The sequence below is a fragment of the Crinia signifera genome, chromosome 1 (genome assembly GCF_055691185.1).
Source record: "Crinia signifera chromosome 1, ASM5569118v1, whole genome shotgun sequence".
Classification (NCBI taxonomy): domain Eukaryota; kingdom Metazoa; phylum Chordata; class Amphibia; order Anura; family Myobatrachidae; genus Crinia; species Crinia signifera.
In genome coordinates, this window is record NC_139217.1 from 401063136 (window position 1) to 401074826 (window position 11691).

Genomic DNA, 11691 nt, shown 5'->3' on the forward strand with positions numbered 1-11691 from the left:
GCAACGCAGGAGGGAGGAAGGTGGGCAAAAGATGCTGGTAGCCCCCCCACTACTGGGTACCCCACGTATGTATGGTGCTCACCTGTACCTGGACTACCTGTCGGATCAACAGGTTGTGGGGATGGTTACGCTGAACCCCATTACCCTGTAGGAGTTATATGAGCAGGTGAGATATGATTTGTCCCATTTTGCGGGTGCCAACTATGTAGTGTCTGGCCAGCACTAATTAATGTGTGCCCTCTCCTACTTGTCCACAGCCTCCACTCAGTCTGTGACCTCATGGGCCTTGGTGGTATCACAGGCCACTTTGTCCAGGCATTTGACTCAACTGTTACTTGCTATAAAGAAGTTGTTGCGGACATACATCAGCAGGCGTAACTTATCTGGTAAGCACATGTGGCCTGTACTCCAAAATGTACCAGTGTGGTAAGTGTCCTCATTAACAAATTATTGACCAATACCATCTGTTTCCACCCACATTTAACCCAACACCAGTCCACAACGGATGCACATGGTGGTGCTGACCTATCCCTTGCTGATATCTACCTTCTAAGTACTCTTGGTACATGTATGAATGAAGTTTGCAGTGAAACATGGCTCACTGGTGTTGTGGAACTACATGTGCCAGCATGCCCAGACACACTACAACCATTACAGTCCAAACCATGAGTGTCAGAGACTGCTGGAAAATGTAGATCCACAACCTTTGGCAGGCAAGGAGTTATACCACACGACTTTACTGCAATCCCATAGTCATATACCATTACAATATGTTATAATTCACACATTAATTTATATTGAGAAAAAGACACAAAAACAATGGTATGCGGTTAGCAACTTTTACTTTTTTTGGTGTCAAGCATTCTGCATTTTTACATGTGCAAAATACCAACTGTGGGGCCATGTACAAAGATCTTTGGCATTTTAATAAGTATAAACACTGATGTAGCAGCTACCTTCGCCCAGCATCAGGCAGCCCTACACCACTTCTAGAGCCGGCACTATGCCCACCACGGGTCCTCACACTACGACGGGGTGGGGAAGTGGGGGAGACACTTATTGGGGTGCTGGATACACTGCTGAGGGTTGAGGTAGTGCCACCTCCCACAATGCCTTCCTGCTGCTGCTGTATTTGGGCCTGCATAGCTAGTAGGGCATTGGTCTGCGCTGTGCATGTTTGGGTTAGTGCTGTGAGACTTTGGGCCAGGCTCCCAATATGGCTATTCTGCTCCCTTATTGCAGCAGTTAGTTCTGCAAAACGGGTGTCAATACTGTTGGCAATGCGCACTTGAGTGCCTACACCTACCCGTACACTACGTGCAATTTTGCGTAACTGAAGGAAGGTGTCACGCATGTACCCCTGTATATTACCAATTTGGAGGCTTTGGGAGGCCATGAATTCTAGCTGTTTGTCCTTGAAATTAACCAAGGAGTTAGCTACTTGGGAAGCTGTAGCTGGTGTATGGGGTTGCTGGGTGGTTGGGGGTGGGTTGGGAGACACCCCACTTGGGGGAAGATCACTCTGGGACGAGGTCTGCATTTCTTCCTCTGCCGCAAAGGTGTCGACCGGATCAAGAATGATGTCCATTTCGTCTAGCACCACTATTGAAGAATCTGTTGTGTTGCTCCCTAGTTGTATAGCACCTGTGGATACAGATGAAGATGTAAGTATTGATGCATATATACTGTAGGCCACACTGTCGTCTACACTTTTTTACATAGGGCTATAGATGGCTGACGCCCATACCTAGGGGTGTTATGCACTTACACATGTACCCCGATACAGCATGCAACATTGACATTAATAATATGTCACATGCCTAGGTCAGATTACACTAATTTCCGTTGCAATGTAGCAGCAGGAGCAGAATGTAGTGTGAGATATTGTTGATGTGACATGGGTGTGTGTACTGTATGTGTAATGGGGTGTTGTTTAGTCATTTACCTGCTTCCGCAGATTCCGCAGCAACGGGCCTTCTTCTCTTGGATGCCGCAGCACTTCGGGACGGACAATCTGTACAAGGAAAGATGGGCAGGCATTATGGACCTTGCAATGGATAAGCATTTTCAGAAAACATGCATTGAAATTACAATAATGGACAATACCCAATGGAAAAGGACTGCATTATATCTGGACCACCTTTTTTTGGTTTTAAGTCAAATATTTAATTTAAAACTTAGTAGTAAACTAGGGTACACATGACAAATATGGGATAATCGGTGGTATGTTGGCTTGGCAGCTAAACCACCAGTACACCACAGGGTTTTTGTACACATACATGTTAGTCTGCTGCAAAGAATGGTACACTGTTAATCAATCAGATTAGTTGTGGAACTACAAGGCCCAGCATTATCAGCAATTTCAAAGTAGGAGCAGCCATTTTCTTGTACATGACCTTGCTGGGCTATGTAGTTCCACAGCAGCACTTTACAAAGCATAACAATACAAGTGCACATTACAGGTATAATACATTGGCATGTATGTTAAAGTTTGCATGGGGTCACACTTACCATCTCGCGGTGGCGTTTGTGGCCTGTCGGAATCCGCCACATGCATGCCAGGCAGGACCTCAGGGGGGATGATGCGCTTCAGCTTCACCTCATAAGCATTGTAGCTGACAGTGGTGGGGCTTCCTCCTCCAGTCCTGGTGGCCTCCTCCATCTCCAGGGCCATTTTATGCTTTAACTGGCGTTTTATATCATTAAAGCGCTTTTTCACATTACGGACCAGCCGCTTGTGATTACTGACAGCGTTCACCGCCTGGGTGATGTCCTTCCATATAGCCCGCTTGCGCTGGGCAGTGGTCTTGTAATTACTTTTGCCAAGCAGACGCTCGAACACTGGCATGATAGCCCGGACAAGTGCCACATTTTCTTCATAGGAAAACCTGACCATGCGGCCACTTTTGGTGCGACCAGCTACCACCTCCTCCTCCTCATTTTCACCACCAGCCATGTCACCCTCCTCCTCCTCCATGCCAGTGTCTTCCTCCTCCTCACCAGCATCTTCCTCCACCTCTGACATGTGGCCCTCCTGCAGCTGGTGTGGGGTATGGTCTAGGGCTTGGCTGTAGGATGGGGATGCCAGCGGATCCTCCACCTCCTCCTGCTGGGGCTGGACGGCCAGGGTCTGGGCTGAGGCTGGCCTTGCTGTGGCCATGCTGCCTGCCACACTGCTGCCTCTCACACTTGACTGGCTGCTGCCACTGCTCCCTCTGCCACTGCTCCCTCTGCCACTGCTTCCTCTGCCACTGCTCCCTCTGCCACTGCTTCCTCTGCCACTGCTCCCTCTGCCACTCATCACTCTGCCACTCATCACTCTGCCACCAACACCTCTTCCTGAACTCACGCTTCCACTGCTCCTCTCCATGCTCCTTACTTCCTATCAAAGAGTGAAATGGCGCCAATGCCCCTTTATATAGGGGGTGTGATGCATAATGGAGGGGACATAGGTGGGCCAATAGGTTTTGGGGTTCTTAGTCATGCGGAGACAGTTTTGTAAATCGCACTCCGGTTGGTCCAAAACTCGCACATGACCGGCGGAAGAACTCGCATTTTTTTGTTACTTTAAATCGCACTTTTTTGTTACTAAAAATCGCACCTCTTCGTCGCAATTCGCACCTCTTCGCACTTTTCAGCCTCAAATGCGCATCACATTAAATAAGCGAATTGTGACTGAAAAGTGTGATTTAGAAAAATGCGATTTGCGGCGATGTGGTGCGCGAATAAAACATGCGCATTTAGCGCAAAGCATAGAATGTCACCCTTAGTATTAACAAATAACACAGACTTAGTTTCAAACACAAAATTAATTGAACAATTAGGGAACAGTGATCACAATATGGTTTCACTGGAAATCAATTTCAGTAAATTACATCAAAAAGGATCTGCAAAAATACTAAACTTCAGAAAATCGAACTTTGAATTATTCAGGGAAGCCCTAACAGGAATTGGGTGGGAAACGGTTATGGAGGGAAAAAATGCAGAGGAAATGTGGGATACTCTAAAAAAGGTGCTTGATTCACTAACTATTGAATACATTCCTAAAGTAACTAAAGGTAAATTCAACAAAAAAAAGCCACCATGGTTGGACAAAGAAGTAAGGTCAGCTATCAACAATAAAACCAGAGCCTTTAAATTCTATAAAAATAACTTGAATGAGGAGGCGTTCGCAAAATACAAAGAATCAAACAAAACTTGTAAAGGGGTAATCAAAGCAGCTAAAATATTATATGAAGAGTGCATAGCCACTGAAAGCAAAACCAACCCAAAGAAGTTTTTTAAATACATAAATAGTAAACGTTTAATTAAGGAAAACATAGGCCCACTAACTGATACTAGTGGAAAAAGTGTTACTGAGGACAAGGGAAAAGCAAAACTGTTAAATGAGTTCTTCTCATCAGTATTTACTAAGGGAGAGCAGACTGTGGAACGAACATTTACCACAAACGGGACAAATAAGCCAGATCTCATTGTGGATTTCACGCCGAAGGAAATAATACTGAGGCTAAGCAAACTCAAAACAAATAAATCACCAGGGCCAGATGGGATTCATCCGAGGGTATTAATGGAATTAAGGGATAAACTAGCTACCCCCCTACATTATATCTTTAGCAAGTCACTATCGTCAGGTATAGTACCAAAAGATTGGAGAATAGCAGAGGTAGTGCCAATATTCAAAAAAGGAAAAAAGGAAGATCCCGCTAATTACAGACCCGTTAGTTTAACATCAATTGTGGGTAAACTATTTGAAGGATTTTTAAGGGATGGTATCCAGGAATATTTAGATCATCACCGTCTACTCAGTACTAACCAACATGGGTTCGTGAAAAATCGTTCATGCCAAACTAATCTACTAGGGTTCTATGAAGAGGTTAGCAAAAACCTCGATAATGGAAATGCTGTAGATGTGATTTTCCTAGATTTCGCTAAAGCATTTGATACTGTCCCACACAAGAGATTGATTAATAAAATGGAGAACCTAGGATTGGGTGAAAATATCTGCAGATGGGTAGGGAATTGGCTATGTAATAGAGAACAAAGAGTGGTTGTGAATGGTGCCGTATCAGATATGATACCGGTACTAAGTGGAGTGCCCCAGGGTTCGGTTTTGGGGCCCATTTTGTTTAACATTTTTATTAACGATATTGGGATAGGGTTACTCAGCAATGTATCCATCTTTGCGGACGATTTAAAACTTAGCAAAGTCATCAAATCATCAGATGATGTCACCATGCTTCAAAATGATCTTGCAATTCTAGATGAGTGGGCAAAAAAATGGAAGATGAGGTTCAATGTAGATAAATGTAAGGTTATGCACCTTGGGAGACACAACCAGTGTGCAAGTTACAACCTTAGTGGAGAGGAACTGGGTAATTCCATACTTGAAAAGGATCTAGGAGTCCAAATAGACAGCAAACTAGGATGTAGGGCCCATTGTAATGTAGCTACAAAAAAGGCCAACAAAATTCTGGCATGTATTAAGAGGGGAATGGAAACTAGGGACTCAAGGGTAATTATGCCACTATATAAAGCATTGGTGAGACCTCACCTAGAGTACGGAGTACAGTTCTGGGCCCCACACTATAAAAAGGACATCATAGAATTAGAAAAAGTCCAAAGGCGAGCAACAAAGCTTATTAGGGGAATGGAGAATTTAAGCTACGGGGAGAGATTAAGCAATTTGGGACTATTTACATTAGAAAGACGTTTAAGGGGGGACATGCTCAACATGTACAAGTATATCAAGGGCCAATATAAGGAACTGTCACACACCCTCTTTTCTACTAGAAAGGAATCTAGGATGCGAGGGCATGAGTATAGATTAGAAGAAAAAAGATTTCATTCAGCTAGTAGAAATAATTTCTTTACGGTCAGAACAGTCAAACTCTGGAACTCTCTTCCCAGAGAGGTGGTAACGGCTGGCTCATTAAATGCGTTCAAGGCAAAGTTGGACAAACATTTACTGGAGAAAAACATCCATGGGTACAAATAAGAAATATAAATTGTCTGTAAAATACCAGAACCTACCAAATCAGCAATGGATATCTATACCAGGTTGAACTAGATGGACGCAAGTCTTTTTTCAGCCTTAGGTACTCTGTAACTATGTAACTATGTAATGGTCAGCTCCATTTTAATTTATTGTCACTCTTTTTGCACTTTTCAATATTATTTTTAAAATATTTCACAGCTTTTAAAAATGCTAAAACAATAAAAGTTAAGTTTTAATATTTTTCTTGGGACAATTAACAAATACAAAATGTGCTGAATAAGCCAAGAGTCAGCTAGGAGTGCCCTTTGTAGGAATTCTTTCTTGTTTTTTGTCGGTGATTACATTAATTCCTGGGTATCACCCCCCTATAGATATCAAGCCTACATTAAGGGCAATATACATACTTTATAGGGAAAATCTGATTAATATAACATAAGACTTGACTGTGCAGATTACTCCCCTTTGCCCCCCTCCCCCTCTTTTTTTGATCCATTGAGTACTGTCAGCAACAGCTGGACATTTAAAAAAGACGGCTATTTTATACAATAGATGGATGCAGGAGGCGTGTACGATGGACCTCATGGTGCAACCACAGCACTGTATCGGCAGTCCAGCCCACATCGTAGAGCATGTTTGTAAAGGGGGAAAAATAATGTTGGCTGTATGTTCCCACAGCAGTGGGTTTTTTAAGGAATTTGCAGAGAAACGGGACAGTGCTTCCTCACCATGGTGCCAAGACGCAATGCAAGCACATTGATGGCGGCTATTCTGGAGAATGTAGAGCCAGGCACCACAATTTACAGTGTCTGCTGGAGGGTGTACAGCACTGAGCAGCTGAAACTTGCAGGGTATCAGCACGACCAAGTCAATCACAGGTTTAAGGGTGCATACCCAAAATGTGGAACGAATGTGCGGCGCGTGCAAATGGCGCAATAAGCGCCAAAGAGGTATAGGACGCCACATGCTCCATTCCTGTCTCTAGGAGTTAATGTGGAGAAAAACATTGGGTGGGGATAACCCATTTAAGGATGATTAAGTGATTTTTAAATAATGATGTTTTTACTGTGATTCTTTGTTCTTAATTAATGTTTTACTGTTTTTAATTGATTAATTGTTGTTATTATCTTTATCATTCTGCTTTTTCATATATTTAAGTACATTTACAGTTCTTAGTTAACACATGTTGTCATTACTGTGTCAGCTGTATGATTTTGCAAGTGTGAATGTGTTCCTAAAACACCACCGCTATCCACGCCACCCCGAAGCGTGGCAAGCGGCGGCAGAACGCGTCCTCCGACCTTTTCATACTCCCACTATCCACGTTGGCGTGGAGTCGATTTTATAGTGTGGCGAGCGCAGCGAGCCACCGAGCCTGAAGCGTGGCAAGCGGGCGTGGATTACTTGATGAGCCACCGAGCCCGAAGCGTGGCGAGCGCAACGAGCCCTGTGAGGGGACGCAGATTACTTTACATGTATTCTGGGTCCCCTCGTGGGGCACGCTGCGCTGGCCACGCTTCGGGCTCGGTGGCTCGCCACACTATATAAAATCAACTCCACGCCGAAGTGGATAGTGGGGGTATAAAAAGGTCGGAGGACGCATTCCGCTGCGCTTGCCATGCTTCGGGGTGGCGTTGATACTGGAAGTGACCCTAAACAATGACTAAGGTGCTTCCAGTTTTAAACACCCATCACATGTCATACTAAGCACACATCATCTCATCCCATCACATCTCATAGTAAGCACCCATCACATCTCATCGCATAGGTGCTTCTACTATGAAATATCGCATCACATCGCACCTGGTGCCCTGCGATTCCATGCGATTTTTCATTGTATAAGCACTCCTGTGCATTTCATATGGACATCGCATCGCACGCATCGCACATCACTATGCACGCTGCGTGATGTGATGCAATTTCACTATGGAAAATAGCCCAGTACGCAAAATACGTACTGGGCCCCCTGCTAGGAAACAAGTACCGAATATTTTCTTTGTCTTTAAAGTCTAGAAACCAGACGTGGAGTCATCTCTCTCAGGCCCCAGACGATAGGCTCTTTTGATGTTAACAGTCCCTGAGGGTGTTGGCACTTTGAGAACCTGGATTAAATCAGTGTTAAGAAGTAACTCACATTAAGAAAAAGAGCGCAGTTGTCATAAATATCAATGGATTTATTAATAATGCAATAAAATAAATAATAATTTCTGAATAGAAAAAAAGAAGGTTTTTCACATAGACATATGAAGGACATTAGTACAATATCGCAAGTATTAATTTAGACAGTTATTATTTCTGTTTGTATGAGATTGCATTGTGTGTCTAAATATATCACACAATACAATATCCAATCTGTAATATTGCAAGTGTGTCAGTGTTAAGAAGATCCATCAAGTCTGTGCGTTTAACAGTTGCTGGGATACCTAGAAAGCGCAAATTATTGTGAAAGGTGCCTGTTCTCCAAATCATCCAATTTGTCAGACCACATTATTAGTGATTTCCTGTTGCTCAACAGCATTACATAAAGCCAATACTCATCATTCCAGCGCCACAATACATTTAGTGTTAGATTACAAATAAGATAAAGTAGTGTTACTATGTGATACTATCCATTTTTTTGATTGAGTGGGTGAACGAGTAAGGAAAGTTCACTGATGGTGTTATTTTGCGAAACAGGCAATTGGGAAACGGATCTTGTCCGTTTTCCCACTGACACCCAGGGGCAAACGCAGGATTTTCAGAAGGGGGTTTCCAGAGGGGCGGAGCAAAGCACGGAGATGGACACTTATGTGACTCAGTATATGCCGGGTCAGTTAAAGTATTATAGATAGACCAAATGTATATAAATAATAATAATAATAATAAAAAATATATATATATATACACTAGGTGATTCAACGCTCCCTACGGGCGCTCTTCACACCGTCGTAAGGGGCTGCGCCCCCTTAATTTGTGAACGTTTGTATATGAGAAATATGGTTAGAATTGTATAAAAGATGCCCTGTATTGCAACTTGGGTGTACGCGAATTGCGGGAGGGGGGGTCGCTGGGGGTGCCGCAAATTGCGGGAGGAGGCGACGCAGGGGTGCCGCGAATTGTGGGAGGGGGGTTGGGGGGGTGGTTGCTGTAAATTGCAGGAGGGGTTGCAGAGAACCTCTGGAGGGGGGTGGCGGGGGTGGGGGGGGGTGGGTTGCAGCAAATTGCGGGAGGGGGGGTTGCGGGGGGCAGGGGTTGCAGCGAATTGTGGGAGGGGGGGTCGCGGGGGGTTTGCCGCGAATCACGGGAGGGGGGTCATGGGGTGGGGTGCCGAGAATCACGGAAGTGGGGGTCGCAGGGGGGGAGGGTGGTGTGTGCCGTGAATCGCGGGAGTGGGGGTTGCGGGGGGGTGTGTGTGTGATGCGAATCGCCACAAGAAAAAATCAACACAGAAAGGTCAACACATGTAAATGTTGACATAAGTGTGGCACTTCATTGGTATCCACGTCGACACATGAGAATGAATATGAAAACATTAAAAAAATTAAAAATATATCTTCAAAAACTCATGTCAACCTTTTTCATTGTCGACCATAGCCATGTCAGTGTTTTGCATGTGCCATTTAATCCTGGGGCTGCCGTGAATCGCGGGGGGTGCCGCAAATTGCGGGAGGGGGGTCGCAGGGGGTGGGTGCAGCCAATCGCAGAAGGGCGGGGTTCACGGGGGTTCCGGTGGGGGGTTGCCGCGAATTGTGGGAGGGGGGTCGCGGGGGGGTGCCGGGGGGTGCTGCAAAACGTGGGAGGGGGGGTTGCGGGGGGGAATGTGACGCGAATCGCCACATGAAAAAATCAACACAGAAAGGTCAACACATGTAAATATTGACATAAGTGTGGCACTTCATTGGTGTCCATGTCGACACATGACAATGAATATGAAAACATTAAAAAAATGAAAAATAAATCTTCAAAAACTCATGTCAACCTTTTTCATTTTTGACCATAGCCATGTCAGTGTTTTGCATGTGCCATTTAATCCTGGGGCTGCTGCGAATTCCGGGGGGGGTGCCGCGAATTGTGGGGGGGGGTGCCACGAATCGTGCAAGGGGGGGGGTCACGGGGGGGGTTGTTTTTGCCGCGAATCGCGGGAGGGGGGGTCGCGGGGGGGGGGGGGTTGCCGTGAATCGCGGGGGTGTGTGTTTTTGACGCGAATCGCGGGAGGGGGGGTCGCGGGGGAGCGGGAGTTTTTGCCGCGAATCGCGGGAGGGGGGGTCGCGGGGGAGCGGGAGTTTTTGCCGCGAATCGCGGGAGGGGGGGTCGCGGGGGGGGTTTGCCACAAATCTCGGGAGGGGGGGTCGCGGGGGGGTTTGTCGCGAATCGCGGGAGTCGCGGGGGGTATGCGGTGGGGGGCGCTCACCTGGTGGCTGTGGAGTAGCAGTGCTGGGCAACATGGGGAGGCAGAGGGTGTCTGGCACTGTATGTGGCCTCACTGGGCTGGTTCTCTGTCATGTGAGTCAGTCATGTGAGTCAGAAGCTCCATCCAGCGTTAAAGGGTCAGACACACTTTGAGTGACAGATGTAGCCAAATATATAAGAGATACAGGGGCGTCAACATCAGAGTAGACCCCTGGGCATAGCAATGTATTGGGGCCCCTACCGATCCTCCAGCAGTAGGTGTGGGGAAAGCTTTGATGTCCCGCGGGTGGTAGGGGGTATTATATCAACCGCTCAGCATGTAGGGCCTGGATCAGTAATTTCCACTAATTACTCCTTTACTAAACAGATTGTGGGAGATGGGGTGGGAGAAGGGGGCATTGGGCTGAATGAAGGGGCCCTGATACATAACTTCCCGGGTTATACAGGATGTTTAATATGCAGAGGAGGGGTGTATAGTGGAGTGGGCTTATTATTCATAATTTTCTGGTGGGAGAACAGCTTGCTTGACTGCAGATATCTCCAATTCCCGGAAATAGATTTCTTAGATTCTTAGATAATTGAATTAAAAACTAGAGAATCCCACCTACCAAATGGTATTGGGGACTAGGGGATCAGAGTTCAGGAGGCAGAGCAATCTGCCAACGAGGATATAAAGCTACATACCAGGTGTGTGGAGCTGGAGCAGTAACCAGCTGCTGGAAGGCTGATATCCCCTCCAACTTAATAGACGGGTTGGACCTATGATTAACCCCTTCCTGACATATGACGTACATTTACGTCATATGTCGGTTGCGGGGGAATCAAGCAAGCTCACGGAGTGAGCTGGCTTGAAAGAGAGCAGGTAATGGCTGTATATTACAGCCAGGTACCTGCTCTCACGGCCACGAGCGGCGAGTTCGCCGATCGTGGCCGTTTAACCCTTTAAGCACCGCGGGCAAAGCGCCCGCAGTGCTTAAATAGCTGATCGGAGGGGGGCGCCCCCCTCCGGCGCCGATCAGGGCCCCCCGCGGCGAGATCGGAGGGTGCCGATCGGTTGCCATGGCAGCCAGGGGTCTAATGTAGACCCCTGTGCTGGCCGTGTCAGCATTCCTATTACATCCTGCCTGAGGCAGGATGTAATAGGAAGTGCTGAAAATCACTATGTTCAGCCATAGAGCTCTATGGCTGAACCTAGTACAGGCGATCGCGCCCCCTAGTGGTCAAGTACACTAGGGGGCCTTGTAGTAAAAGTAAAAAAAAAAATAAGTTTAAAAAAAAAAAAAAAAAAAAAAATATTAAAAGTTCAAATC